General features: G+C 42.5%; 1 non-coding gene across 1 annotated transcript; it reads right to left on the bottom strand.

Moving 5' to 3' along the window:
- Window positions 1–3,346: 3,346 nt before the first annotated feature.
- Window positions 3,347–3,420, bottom strand: Trnai-uau (transfer RNA isoleucine (anticodon UAU)). Its single transcript has one exon. It is a non-coding gene; the product is annotated as a tRNA-Ile (tRNA).
- Window positions 3,421–15,509: the final 12,089 nt, after the last annotated feature.

The raw sequence follows: 15,509 nt of genomic DNA, 5'->3' as shown, positions 1-15,509 counted from the left end.
CAAGGAGATCCGGCCGCAACGAAAAACGCCCACTCACACTAATAAGCCAGATGAGGGCGGAAAAGCGTTGTGTGCGCAGTCTCTTAGAAGACCTGCTGCATTTTTAAGTGGTCTGCCAACAAATCGCAGTCTTTGATTAGCATAATCTTGGTTCTAGTATTTATCTGTGCATCTTACGTTTGTATAAAGCGTAATATGTCTCATTCAAATGAGTCAGCTAGTCACCAGATACATGTAGAGTGGCTGCATACCAGTAATAAGTAATAGAAGAAGAAAATCTAAATAACGTAGTTAACCAGGGCCATATGGCAAAGTAGACTAATTAAGCTAATTAAGATTCAAGACTCTGGTTGCGAAGTAGCATAGGAAACAGTTGTAAACTAATTTTTAAAACATAAGGCAGTATCAACCAAGTAGTAATAAGTAAAACAGGGAAAATTCGGGACAAATTTTGTGAAAGAGGAGGGATGTGTTATGGCACAGAATAATAAGAGGTTGAAAATTAAAACTGATTCACCTTGCAACAAGCAAAGTGTGGCCACAGCAGAGGCAGAGACAGAACCATGAAATAAATGTATGTCGTAAATGTGTCAGGCCGCAGCACGTCACAACACCGCGACGAGAGAGAGGACGAGCTCGGCAGAAAACAGCACCGGACGGAAAACCAAAAACCAACGGACACGTGACACGTATATTGATTAACATGTAAGAGATGTCGGAAGAAGCAGTCATAAAAACCAGTATCAGAGAACCTACACAGCAGTTAAGAGCCTTTAAGCGAATATAGCAGAATAAGGAGGGCAGATGCAGACATTGCAGACCAAGCATCGCGTCATAGTCTCACGTTAGCTCGTTTTAAATATTCGAAATCTCTAGCTCTCAAGGCGCTAATCATTGCGATCAATGGCGTTCACAGTAATAGCACTTGATTCCATTAAGTGCTGTAGCGAATCTAGGCCCAAGATACTCCAGAACAGTCTAAGAACCAACAGAAGATGTACCTGAGATGACGGTCTTCTCCTGATGAACTTCATACTGTTCGCCACCTACCGTTACTGATGGAGAAGCTGACTATCTACCGACAACATCGAACTTCAGCACGAAAACCGGCAGCAGGGCCACATGAGGTCCACGTTCCTGTTCACCACTTAGGCACCTCTGGGTGCCGAAACCTACGTGGCGGATAGGAAGGAAGGAAATCCACCGGCCACGCGACTCCCGACAACGCCACCTCGCGGATGGGTCATCAAGGGTCAACTTAGAATTCAGAATGGGATGGAGCACACTCCAGCAGCTAGTAGGAGACCATTCGTGCTAGACCATAGCCGCGCCGGCAGCGCGCCGGGGCTAGAGGTCACTCTCTCTTCGCCTGGGCCTGCAGACGAGGAACTGACTCAGCAAAAATGGTTCAAATGGCTCTGAGCACTATAGGACTTAACTTCTGAGGTCATCAGTCCCCTAGAACTTAGACCTACTTAAATCTAACTAACCTAAGGACATCACACACATCCATGCCGGAGGCCGGATTCGAACCTGCGACCGTAGCGGTCGCGCGGTTCCAGACTGTAGCGCCTAGAACCGCTCGGCCACTCCGTCCGGCTGCTGACTCAGCAGCCGCCAGCGGGAATCCAATACGCAGCTGAATGAGGCAGCTACAAACCTTGTGTGAAACAAGAGGACTGCAAACGTGGTTAATAAGTAATTGAACTTTGACAATGTTTTTCTAGCATCAGAGACTCTTCACAGGTACCCAACTGCTATTCTGACTTCATGCAAAGGATATACTCATATGTATACGATGTCTGTTCTTTCGGACATATCTGAAAGAACAGACACCATTGATGACCTGCAACCGCCTAGAACGAAATTAGAATTATATATTAATACCTTCAGCTGCTGACGGGCGTTGATATACATTACTGGCCATTAATATTGCTACACCAAGAAGAAATACAGATGATGAACGGGTATTCATTGGACAAATATATTATACTATAACTGACATGTGATTCCATTCTCACGAAATTTTGGTGCATAGATCCTGCGAAATCAGTACACAGAACAACTACCTCTGGCCATAATAACGGCCTTGATAGGCCTGCGCATTGAGTCAAACAGAGCTTGGATAGCGTTTACAGGTACAGCTGCCCATGCAGATTCAACACGATACTACAGTTCATCAAGAGTAGTGACTGGCGTATTGTGACGAACCAGTTGCTCGGCCACCATTGCCTAGACGTTTTCAATTGGTGAGATATCTGCAGAATGTCCTGGGCAGGGCAGCAGTTGAACATTTTCTGTATCCAGAAAAGCCTGTACAGGACCTGCAACATGCGGTCGTGCATTATCCTGCTGAAATGTAGGGTTTCGCAGGGATCAACTGAAGGGTAGAGCCACGGGTCGTAACACATCTGAAATGTAACGACCAATGTTCAAAGAGCCGTCAATGCGAACAAGAGGTGACCGAGACGTGTAACCAATGGTACCCCATACCATCACGCCGGGTGATACGCCAGTATGGCGATGACGAATACAAGCTTCCAATGTGCGTTAACCGATATGTTGGCAAAAACGGATGCGACCATCATGATGCTGTAAACAGAACCTGGATTCATCCGAAAAAATGACATTTTGTCATTCGTGCACCCAGGTTCTTCGTTGAGTACACCATCGCAGGCGCTCTTGGCTGTAATGCAGCGTCAACGGTAACCGCAGCCATGGTCTCCGAGCTGATAGTCGATTCTGCTGCAAACGTCGTCGAACTGTTCGTGCAGATTGTTGCTGTCTTGCAAATGTCCCCATCTGTTGACTCAGGGATCGAGATGTGGCTGCACGATCCGTTACAGCCATGCGGATAAGATGCCTGTCATCTCCACTGCTAGTGATACGAGGCCGTTGGGATCCAGCACGGCGTTCCGTATTATCCTCCTGAACCCACCGATTACATATTCTGCTAACAGTCATTGGATCTCGACCAACGCGAGCAGCAATGTCGTGATGCGATAAACCGTAATTGTGATAGGCTACAATCCGACCTTTATCAAAGTAGGAAACGTGATGGTACACATTTCTCCTCCTTACACGAGGCATCACAACAACGTTTCACCAGGCAACGCCGGTCAACTGCTGTTTGTGTATGAGAAATCGGTTGGAAACTTTCCTCATGTCAGCACATTGTAGGTGTCGCCACCGGTGCCAACCTTGTGTGAATGCTCTGAAGAGCTAATCATTTGCATATCACAGCATCTTCTTCCTGTCGGTTAAATTTCGCGTCTGTAGCACGTCATCTTCGTGTAGCAATTTTAATGGCCAGCAGTGTATATCAACGGGGACAGGTGAAAATATGTGCCCCGACCGGGACTCGAACCCGGGATCTCCTGCTTATATGGCAGGCGCTCTATCCATCTGAGCCATCGGGACTTGTAAAGAATGTCTTCCACGAGTAATGAGTGTGTTGGGTAGGGACACTACGACTGTAGTCTGTGGACATAAAAGGTGAGGATGTGGGTCTCGCGGGAGGCGTGCGGGAGATAGTCCCTGCAGTCGTGCTATCCTCTGTGCCCTCGGTGGCTCAGATGCATAGAGCGTCTGCCATGTAAGCAGGAGATCCCGGGTTCGAGTCCGTTTCGGGGCACACATTTTCACCTTTCACCGTTTATATGTATCAAGGCCCGTCAGCAGCTAAAGGTATTAATATATAATTCTAATTTCTAACGTTCATGGCTACAGACTGAGGCGTAGCGTAGCACGAAGTCTAGGTTACGTTGGAAACTCATAGTTTGACTGATAACTGGCGAAGTCGACGAATGTGACACGACGAAAATGTAATGTTTTATGTGCTGCGCATTCTGTTCTTACATTTACGTTCTCTTTGTTTATCCACTGTTGCCTGATATTCCTATATGTCTGAAGGAATTTATAACAAGAGGGTTTCCGTCTAACACACTTACAGTTAAAATACGCGTGATTTTACGACGCCATAGCTGCAATAGCGGTTATTTTGTGCTGACGAATAGTAGCCTTGTTGAGGGAGTCGTTATAGCAGCCGGATCGCATCGTATTCTTCACTAGTTTCGTAGAAAATAGTAGGCAGAATTTAAGGATCACAATTACGAGTAACTTGAATTGGAGCGATCACATAGATAATGTTCTGGGGGAAAGCTAATCGAAGACTGCGATTTTTGGCAGAGCACTTAAAAAATGCAGCAGGTCTACTAAGAGACTGCTTACACCATGCTTTCCCGCCCTCATCTGGCTTATTAGTATGAATGGGCGTTTTTCGTTATGGCGGGATCTCCTCGTGAAATTTCGATCACTAACTTCCTCCTCTGATTGCGAAAATATTCTGTTGGCACCCACCTACATAGTGATAAATGATCCTCATGATGAAATAAGAGAAACCAGCGCTCACACACAAAAATTTGAGTGCTCTTTTATCCCTGCCGCGCTTAGAGAGTGGAACCGTAGAGAAATTGCTTGAAGGTGGTTCGATAAACCCTTTGACAGGCACTTAAGTGTGAATTGCAGAGCAATTATGTAGATGTAGATGTAAAAGTTGCAAAGAATAAATAAGACATGGAGAACACTACGAGGAAGAGCACTTCTAGTAAATGGAATAAGAAAGCAAGAATTCTGGAAGACGATGCCCCCCATAACCAAATGCTAGAGGAGGAAAACCAAAAGATAACGCGTGAAACAATCCAGCATATGGCTGAAAAAATAAACAAATGAGCGCAAAAGATGCACGAGGAAAACAGAAATATAGGTCGCTCCTAAATGTAGTCAGCATGAGCTGCAAAGTAGCGAAATAAGAATGTATCAGAGATATAGCCGAATAAATTGATCATTTTGATTTGCAGCTCCTTGTGTTGGCCGTGTTTGGTTCAAATGGTTCAAATGGCTCTGAGCACTATGCGACTTAACTTCTGAGGTCATCAGTCGCCTAGAACTTCGAACTAATTAAACCTAACTAACCTAAGGACATCACACACATCCATGCCCGAGGCAGGATTCGAACCTGCGACCGTAGCAGTCCCGCGGTTCCGGACTGAGCGCCTAGAACCGCTAGACCACCGGGCCGTGTTTGCAGTTAAAATTGCAAAACACAGTTTTTTCTCAGTACCCAAACATGTTTCGGCACCACTGTGCCATCATCAGTGGGTTTTCGTTTTTATTTATTCTGTAATGTGAACATTTTTGGTAAATGATTATAAAATTATGTGCATCTTTAGTTCAAACAATAGATCGTTTTTTCTTGTAAATACCTTTACATTTGGTGTGCATGAATTTTCTGGATCACTTGCGTGTTAATTGCTACAGGTAGCTTTTCATCTGCAACCAAACGATGTTGATGAGAATTTTTTTTTGCTGGGAGTGAACCTATCTTTCTAGAACGTAATTCAGTTTGTCGCGATGTTTTCGCGTTTATATTCGTTTTTACTTACGTTTTCGAAAACGGTGTTTTGCATAACTGGCGGACCTCACGTCCAACGATTTGAATAAATTGAATTTAGAAAAAACTACTACTAGAAAATGAAATTTATCTTCCGTAACTGATTGTTTATAAAACGAAGGTCGTTAGTTCTGGTTCTGTGTCGAAAAAGAATATGAGTTTTTTCCAAATATAAAATCGAGTGAATTAATAATTAGACACTGAACAGTGAGCGAAAAAGGGTGAAGATATCAACGCACGCGTCTTCCTGTATGGGTGAGTACAATTAATTAATTAAATGCTATTTACTTACTAAGAAGGTAAGCCTATTAAATTGTCTCTTTAGAAGAAGCTTGGAGATTTTAACTCGCCGAATACAGGAAACTGCAATTTGTCTACACGCGGAAAGCATGACTTGCTATTGTGGGCGGTTTACGGAAAGGCTTCTATGCTGGAACGCTTCTACGTTGGACGAAGATTTCCTTAATTCTGGCTAGCTGTATTTCCTTCAGCTGAACAACGAGTTTTGGTCTCTGGTCATGTGACGTAGCACCTGCCAATAGAAAGAGGGCCCACGTACCACGCTGTTCCGCCTTGTCTTATTCCAGACAGTGTTGAGGTTATTCTCCGCTGTTACGACCGAGCGTTCGCTGCGACGATACGTATGGCTGTCATGGAAGGTGATATAACGTTGTGTGGATTGCGTAGTAATACTTCATTATATTCCTGATGCTTTCATTGTAGATAATTTCATTGTGTCTTGGTGACAGAAACGCTATTTCATGAGGAGGTCGTCATTGTAAACACGTACATTTTCCCCGTAAAAACGGCGTTGCGTTAATGTCTCTGTCTTATGAATAATTACTGCGACTGTATCAACAGGCAGACACTACGTAATGCATATGTATGAGGAGTTAAAGGAAATACCTAAGCAACGAATCCTGCATACACTGGTGATAACGTTACTTAAACTGCACAGCGTCACTGAACTAAAAAAAATTACTACTCACCCATGACGTTATTGCACTTGGCCGTTACCGGTAATGTGCAATGACGTCATAGCAAATAAGTTCAGTGGTGACTAAGGAAAACTTACCCCACTGTCACTGATTTGAAGTCAGTTGTGCCCATACTATCAACCCCGATTACACGCAGATTCACGATCAGCCGACCAAAGCATCCTGACTCCCACGTGCTAATAAAAACCACCAGCAGAAAAAGGGGTAGTTTGAAGTAATTTTCTTGCGTGTCTTTACAGCCATATTGGGTATAAGTTGTCGATTAGGCATGTTTATAGCTTTTTCTTCTAAAACACGCCTCCATTCCTTAGATAGTAAGCGTTCATGTTACTTGATCTTATACATAGATCTCGTCACGAGTGGTGCTCGTGTTTTTAGACATTTGTTTCGTTACGCCTTAACGTACTAGTGTGCTGGTACGATGACTAAACCTGCAGTGTGTTGCAGTTAAACCTCATCTATGATTGTACGGTATTTTACCCTTCGAGGGCAATACAGTATATTTGTATTTTCTATTCTCTAACGCGAACTAGGTCGAATGGCGGAACGCGTACAGATTGAGCCCAGACATTCTATTTTTGTATCGATAATTTGTCTGAGCATCTTTTTACTATGATGCAGTGTGTGTAGAGTTCACACAACAAAAACACCTCTTCCATAGAAGCGTGACTATGGGGAGTGGATTTTCTAAGAGGTAACACCATTACATGTAGAAATTTTCGCATTGTTACGTAAGGTCATGATGCGCTGACAAATCGTAATAGAAAGCCATTTCCGTGTAGTGTGGCTGGGACAAGCATTTAGTTGTATGAAACTGCCCAGACCTCTTTTTCAAAGTTGGTTCTGTCAGCGCACAGTGGAATGAAATTGGGTTAATCGCATGTAAAAGGTTCTTCTCAAATACCACAGCCACAATCAGAAAAAAAATTACTCTTGCAGGAAATGTAATGCAACTATTGATCAAAGCGTAGGAGGGTAATAGGAGTAGACACAATTATGCTTTTAGTAGGAGTGTGTATTTCGCAAAGGCACAATCAGCGAAGGAAGCTGAAGACAACATATAGGTTGACATGTTGTTTATGTAGCGAACGCCGGCTTGGATTATTACATCACCAGTAGTGTTCAGTTATACCTGCCAGCTTTACAGTTACATTTTGTCTTCTTTCGGAACTTTCTACTTCCCAGTTTCGCAGTACTTAACATTCTAGAAACTGTTGCATATTGGCTGTTTCCTGCTTTTATGCGTGTCCGTGGTCATTAAAATCGAGCAAATGACTGAATTGGTTGCAAAAGTTTACGCATAAAAATTAAAGCAAAAAAATTAAACCCGTGCTGCTGTAACGGATCAGTTTTGGATTGTATAGATGTAAAAGTTACTTAACACAAAACACTCGCTTCAAATTTGCTTACTAAATAGTGAAACTTTATTATCTATTTAATTAATCTGAATTCTCGTGATGATTTTGTTCGTTAACTGGATCTCTACGTGCCTAATGAATCTAAAATAGTTTTCAGTGGCCTAAGATCTGTTTTGTGCAACACTCATTAACGAAGTTTTTTTCCAACAGGTGCATCATACGCAATGGATTCCACTCCCATGCAGTACACGGCACCGACCGTGGTAAGATAAGTGTGGTTCCTGTGATCATCAAATGTAGTCTCCAGCACTAAGACTTGTTAGATATAGCTCTCCACGATACTTCATTCTGTACAAGACTTATCATGGAATAACTGTAGAAACCAAAGAGGTGACAATTATTGAACTGTATCAAAAAAACGTAAATTAGTTAGAAACGATGGTGTGTGCACAACATGTAAACGTCACTACAGGTATTCGAATATAGATTGACATGTTTGATATGCCTGTCATCATTGGCGAAGATGTGGGGCAGACGAAGAGCGAAATTCTGCATGATCCCTGAAGTGTCAAAACATAGATGCTGTTGATGACCTCTTGAACGGCTGTTTTCAGCTCAGCAATGGTTTTGGGGTTGTTGATGTACACCTTGTTTTTAACACAGCCCCACAACCAGGAGACAGTGTTGGCCAACAGAGGCCCATGCTAGAAGCCTCTAGGTCCCCAGAGCCAGAATGCGGTTCGCAAGGTGTTTCTTCAAGAAATCTCTCTCCTGCTTCGATGGCGTCGAGCTCCGTCTTGCATGAACCACATATTGTCGAAATCAGGGTCACTTTGGATAACGGGGATGAAATCATCTTCCCGAACCTTTACGCACCGTTCGGTAGTCACCGTGCCATCAAGTAATATCGCACCGATTATTCCGTGACTGAACATTGCACGCCAGTCACCCGTTGAGGGTTAAGAGACGTCTCGATCGCGAAATGTGGATTCTAAGTCTCCCAAATGTGCCAATTTCGCTTTATGAGGAACCCATCCAAATGAAAGTGGGCTTCGTCGCTAAGCCAAACCATACTAATTCCCGTCATGCCCCGCGGCAAACCATGCAGTTTGAAAGTTCTAACGTAAACCATTCAGAAGTTACCATTTTATTTCTTACAGTTCAAAAATTGTCACCATGTACGTACATTTTAACCTACTTACCGTATTCATCTCTTGGTCTCTCTACAACTTCTACCTCTCCCGTTTCCTACAGTACCAAATTACCAATGCTTTGATATCTCAGAATGTGTCCTACCAACCGATCCCAAGTTGTCACAAAATTTGTCTGATTTCGTTACAGTACCTGTTCATCAATTTCGCTATCTCTCCCTCTAATCTTAAGCATTCTTCTACAGTACCGCTTTCCAGAAGCTTCTATTCTCCCCCATAAAGAGCTACATTCCGAACACTTAAATTTATGTTCGATGTTAACTAATTTTCAGAAATGCTTGTACTATAGCCAGCCAATTTTTTTTATCCTCTCTACCTCGGCCATCATCAGTTATTTTGATGCCCAAATAGCAAAACTCATCTAACAATCTGAAACAACAAATGTAACAGTTGTCTGTTGCGTGGTAAACAGCTAAAATTGAACCTCTGTACAAAATTCGTTGTTGTTGAGAGTTGAAGCTAGAGATACTGGACGTAGACTCTCATCTGTGCCATAATGTGGCCTCAAGTAATACGTAAGCAAGCTAAGAGGAAATAGAATATTGACATTACTGATTTTCTTCTGTGCGTTCTGCAGCGTAGGCCTTCGTAACAGCCTGCAGCGTAACAGCAACGCATTTGAGTGCAGATTGTGATCATCCATCGTATAACTGTCAGAAATGCAACCAGTGGGCTATTACATAACATAGCTATTGTGACTTCAGTAGCCAAGAAGTACCATGTCGCTGTTCTCCATTAATCCTCAGAATGTATTTGCTGTGTTTCAGCAGTATTTCTTGTAGAATTTGAAGACATAGATCGTGCGCTAACATGTTGAGTGTATTTCAAAGCGTTTATGAAATAACGCACTATATTAAGATAGTCAGTTTTAGAAACTGAATATTTCATGGCGCAGCACTACGCAGCCAGGTTCAGCGTTCTTAGTATGTTTGAAAATCGATGTAAAAAATTTTCCACTTCTGAGAGCAAAAGAGCACGAGTACACTTACTCTCCAGCAATCCTCTTTGCAATTAGCACATTCCATCAAAAAGTTGCATCCAGTGAGATCTGTAAACCTCTAACTTGCAGTTGCGATAACCTCTGCAAATAACTAAAAGTATTGCAGCTGGAATCCTGATATGATCTTATGATATTGGAAAAACGGAGAAACACCATCCAGTGTTGACAGACAAGACACGTGTTAAGACATCGGGTATAACTTACCCGGTACTGGAGTAAAAGGTAAATAGTAGAAATTGTAAGGGAGTGGTATTGTGACCCGTAGGTAGCTTCCCAAAATAGCCCCCTGGAAGGGAATGACAGCGTAATGAATGCTGTGATTCCAGATCCCAACAACGCATGCAGTGGATCGAGGAAACCTAATGGGATAGCAGGCATTGGATTCTCAATTCGGAAGAACGGCCGCTCAAACTCTCGCCTGGCCATATACTTGGTTTTCTCTTTTCCTCTATCTCTAAATGAAAATGCCGTGGCGGTTTCTTTGAAAGGGACATGACCAGGTTCGGTTCCCCCAGAATGAATTGGATTCAGACTTCTCGTAGACTGGCCGTTAAACTCTAATCTTGCTTTTTTTACAACCATCTCTAGATCCTCAAGTTTGTTTTATAATTATCTCTCTCTTCTAACTTCACGAATTTATTCGTGTCAATAACGAAAATTAATGTACTGAACGTAACTGGAATGACCAGTTAAAATATCAGTAACAAAATTTCCTTCCCGTAAAACCCGGCAGTTTAAAAGCCGTAAACACAATAAAGATCATGCTAAACGGGAAGGATACAATTAGATAGTTCGAATCCATAAACCTTTTTATATGAAGCATCAACTAAAGTTTGAAAGTATTAGGTTGTACTGTTGTCACACATTTAGATATACAGCTGTAATTGCCAGGAAGTGGTTTGCAAAATATGTGTAGTCCTTGTGTGATGAATATCTGCATTGTACAAAAATAAAAATCTTTCTTTCATATAAGTACGGCTTAAGGCCATGAAGACAAATTTTGTTTGCCGAAGTAGAAAGATTCCTTTTACTTTTAGACGCCTGGACCCAGCGCCGGCTTTTCATCGACAACGGTCGTTCTGTACGGGCATGGTGACTTCGATAAAGTCGCAGTGAGTACTTTTGACAGATCTTACTTTCTTCACATCTTCTATAATTCTGATGACTCGCATGTAAGGGTATATTATAACCTAGTAGTTTAGTCCTAATAGCTACGCGTTGAGGAACACCCGAGGTAAAACAGCAATTCCTCGACGTACACGGTACAGGTTATTGTCGGACAGGGTGCAGTTTTTTTTGTTACTGCACTCCTTAGTTCCATTCATCGTTTTCGAAAGTGGGAATGATTTACTCGCAGTCGCACATATCCTTATTTCGTTATTAGCTTGTACATCTGAAACAGACATATACGCTTGCTGAACATAAATATTTTCAACATTTCGCGGCCCTGTCAGCAACTGTATAAATATTAATTTTAATAACCAACAGCCTCAGTTGCACTGTTTACCTAGAATTTACCTAGGTTTCAGACTGGATAACCCAATAATCAGAATAAAAGTAACTGCAGTTTGTCCATAGTGGACAGTGCAACTGAGGCTGTTGGTTATTAAAATTGCTGAACATTGGTATGGTATCTTTATGCACAGCTCTTCAGTTTCTCACTGTTGTAAATTTGACTTGCATGCAGTTTGAATTATTGCCGTGTTACTCCACCGCTGTCAGTACAGATTTTCTTACGACTAACTAATTTTCACGGGCCGATGCCGCTCTATCCACTCACAAATCCAGCTTCTTACACCTGATTGACGAAATATTTTCCTATGCGGTTCTTAATAAATTCGGTTACCACGTTGCACTTCTTAGAGAAACCTAAGAGCCCCATAGATTGTGTCCCTATAGCTTTCTTTTTAGAGCAATGGCACCATTGTTCAGGTTTTGAGGAATTGTCCTTCCCTGCACACTGGGTGGTGGTCGTAACGAAATATCTTATTCCTTCATGTGTTGATCTTAGGATATGTCATTGTGTTAACTTTCCCCAAGCTTGATTTTTGTCCGTTGTAGACGTAATACGATCCGAATGAAATAGCATGGACAATTTTAACTGGTTGCGTGTCAGAACTCGAAATTCCAATTTTTTCCGTATTCGTCTTCAAACAAATCGCGAATTGGAACAATTTTATTTTGGAACTCTTCCATTGGTCCTTGTTTGCATACTAAACAATAATTTGGGAAATGTGGGCCCGCCTTGATGCAGAACACTTTATTTATTTATTTATTTCTCAAACCAGGTTCAGCAACAAATATCGCCATCAGTGCTTTCTTTACTATGTCACAGCAAGGTTTTAAGATCTTTGTCGCTGTTTGCGGCAAACAGTGATAAAAATTTTAAAACTGTTGTGACGTACAGCAAATAAGAATTAAAAGAACCCACTGATGATGGCTGTATTTGTTGCTGAAACTAGTCTGGGAAAAAATAAATAACAAAAGTGCTTTGTATTAGGGTGGACCCTCAATTCCCGAGTTGCCGCATATTGTAGGTAATTCAGGAACTGGCCGTGTATTTCCGTTGCACTTTCCCATCTGAAGCCTTAGAAAATTACTTCCATGGCTGCAATTCATTAACTGTAAACATTTTGACTGCTAGTTCCCATGGATTGTGTCAAACATGAAATGTACCGGACGATCAAAAAGTCAGTATAAATTTGAAAACTGAATAAATCACGGAATAATGTAGATAGAGGGGTACAAATTGACACACATGCTTGGAATGACATGGGGTTTTATTAGAACCAAAAAATTAAAGTTAAAATGTCCGACAGATGGCGCTTCATCTGATCAGAATAGCAATAATTAGCATAACAAAGTAAGACAAAGCAAAGATGATTTTTTTTACAGGAAATGCTCAATATGTCCACCATTCCTCAACAATAGCTGTAGTCGAGGAATAATGTTTTGAACAGCACTGTAAAGCATGTCCGGAGTTATGGTGAGGCACTGGCGTCAGAAGTTGTCTTTCAGCATCCCTAGACATGTCTGTCGATAACGATACACTTGCGACTTCAGGTAACCCCAAAGCCAATAATCGCACGGATTTAGGTCTGGGGACCTGGGAGGCCAAGCATGACGAACGTGGCGGCTGAGCACACGATCATCACCAAACGACGCGCGCAAGAGATCTTTCACGCGCCTTCTGTCGGACATTCTGTGAACTTTGTTTTTTTGGTTCTAATAAAACCCCATGTCATTCAAAGCATGTGTCAATTTTTCTCTCTCTATCTACATTATTCCGTAGTTTATTAAGTTTTCAAATGTATACTGACTTTTTGATCACCCTGTATGTCATTCTAACGTGTCGTCCATTTAGGCTGTAGACGTCACGTACATTTTGACTACTATAGTTCCAGATACTAGCGTCAATATCATTAATAACCAGGTTGATACGTGCAAATAACTTGTCACTCACAAATCATTAAGTCTTAATGTGCTTCCAGGTTGAGGACACTCCAGCGCCTACAAAGCTTGAGGACGACCACATCGAATTAGCAGCTTTTTACCATGGACTGAATTTCACGGATAATTATTTACGTTTGGGCATAATTAGAAACAAAGACTTTCCCGTTATTATGGGAAGCGAATGTACTGGTATTATTGCGCGTATAGGAGCCAACGTCCATGATCTGCAGGTAGGAAACGAAGTGGTCCCTGTGTTTGGAAAATAAAAGCATTGACAGAAGTGAAGAGTGATGTGTTGTTTCGTTCCAGGAGGGAGACAGGGTTCTTTGCTTGCGAATGCATGCTGGCCTCTTCCGGCGCAGCCTCCACATACCGCGGAAATACTGTTACAGGCTGGACGACCACGTCAGCCTACGCAATGGCATCGCCTTAGGCCTCAACTTCGTGGTAGCTCACACTTGTCTGTTCGAACTGGGCCGACTGAAGCCGGGCCAGGTAGTCTTCATGACCTCCGTCGGAGGTAAGTTCACGTAAGGCCCCTACAAATGCACAAATTTATAGGCCGACCGACCAATCTCGTGGTAATCTACTCAGCCATTACAGCGCCACCCTATTGTGATTAATCTTAAGTTAATTATGTTGTTTTTTCCGCTTGGTTTTAAACAGCAGTAAAAACGAGGGCTTGTCTCGGCTGTTTTAGAGGCAATAAGGCCAAAAAAGCAGAGTAAAAGCTGTGAGCAAAGAAGTGGCTAAAGCAACCAAAAAAATTAACCCACTTTTGTTACTCGAGCAGCTGGGATCCGGTTTTCGTACTTCTTGAAGAAAGTATCATGCATTGCGGAACTCCTGAAAATCGTCAAACCGTTCATAAGGCAAAAGAATAGTCAGAAGTATCTCTAAGCTGAGAGGAAAGGGTGCTAGTTACTTTGATTTCTAGCGACTGGCAGAAGGTAAGAGGACCTCAAATTCATTGCAGTAGTATCCCCACAATAGCTAGAATGAGTCCTGAAACCTGTGCTCGGACTCCATGAGCAGCCTGCAGGCTATCGACCGTGCTACTGTCGTCACTCTTCTGGCTCTGCTACCCATGACCTTCTCTCTGCCCATGAGTGTGCCGTCTGTTCAGTCGTCTTTCTCTAGGTCCCAAGTCATGTGGGCATCCCAGGGAATGAACTGGCTGACCGTTTGGCTAAAGAAGCAGATAATTGCCTCCCATTTCCTTTCATGATTCCAGCTGCGGATATGCGGATCTACGTCAAATCTCTTTGCCTGAAAGTGGAATGCCATCTCGAGCGCTACTGCTCATAGTAATAAACTCCGCACAATCAAGCCCTTCGGCTCCTCTCTATAGGAGTCCATTGTTTTATGCCCTTTACGCATTAGTCATACCCGGCTCGCCCATTTTCCCTCCTACGTAACGACCCACCGCCACAATTTGATCGTGGAGCCAGACTGACGATACCTCACATTGGTAGAATGTCCTTTCGGCTCTTAGTGTCAACTATGGTCTTCCCACTTCCTTAAGCTTAATATTAGCAGACGATACACGGATGGTTGAACTGGTCCTCAGTTTCCTCCGTGAAAGTGGCTATTATTTTCAGATATAAGCTTCTACTTTAGTCTTGAAGCAGGGCGGTGTGGTTATGTTTCCGACTTCTTAGTCTTCAGTATGTGACCCCATGACTGCTCCCAATTTTTCCAGTTTCTAGCTTTGGTCTCACCTTTTATGCCTTTGTGTGTTTAATGATCATTATTTTGTGATTTCACTCCCCTGACTGGATCCATCCACTTTTAGCAGACCATCTTTCTTCTGTGACTCACTTCGGAATAGCGGGACCGATAACCTCAGTTTGGTCCTATAACCGCTCTCAGTTAATCAGTTTGCAGATTCCTGAAACCTGCAGCATGATTTATAGTTGACTCAAGAAATACCTCACGCTAAAGCAACATTAATAAAACAAAAATTTTTCATGTGAACCTTACTCATGCAAGTTCAAGAAACTCAAACCAAATTCGAACAAGAAAGACTACACATGG

The sequence above is a fragment of the Schistocerca serialis genome, chromosome 5, assembly GCF_023864345.2.
Source record: "Schistocerca serialis cubense isolate TAMUIC-IGC-003099 chromosome 5, iqSchSeri2.2, whole genome shotgun sequence".
NCBI classification, from domain to species: Eukaryota; Metazoa; Arthropoda; class Insecta; order Orthoptera; family Acrididae; genus Schistocerca; species Schistocerca serialis.
This window is presented reverse-complemented; position numbering and strand designations above follow the sequence as displayed.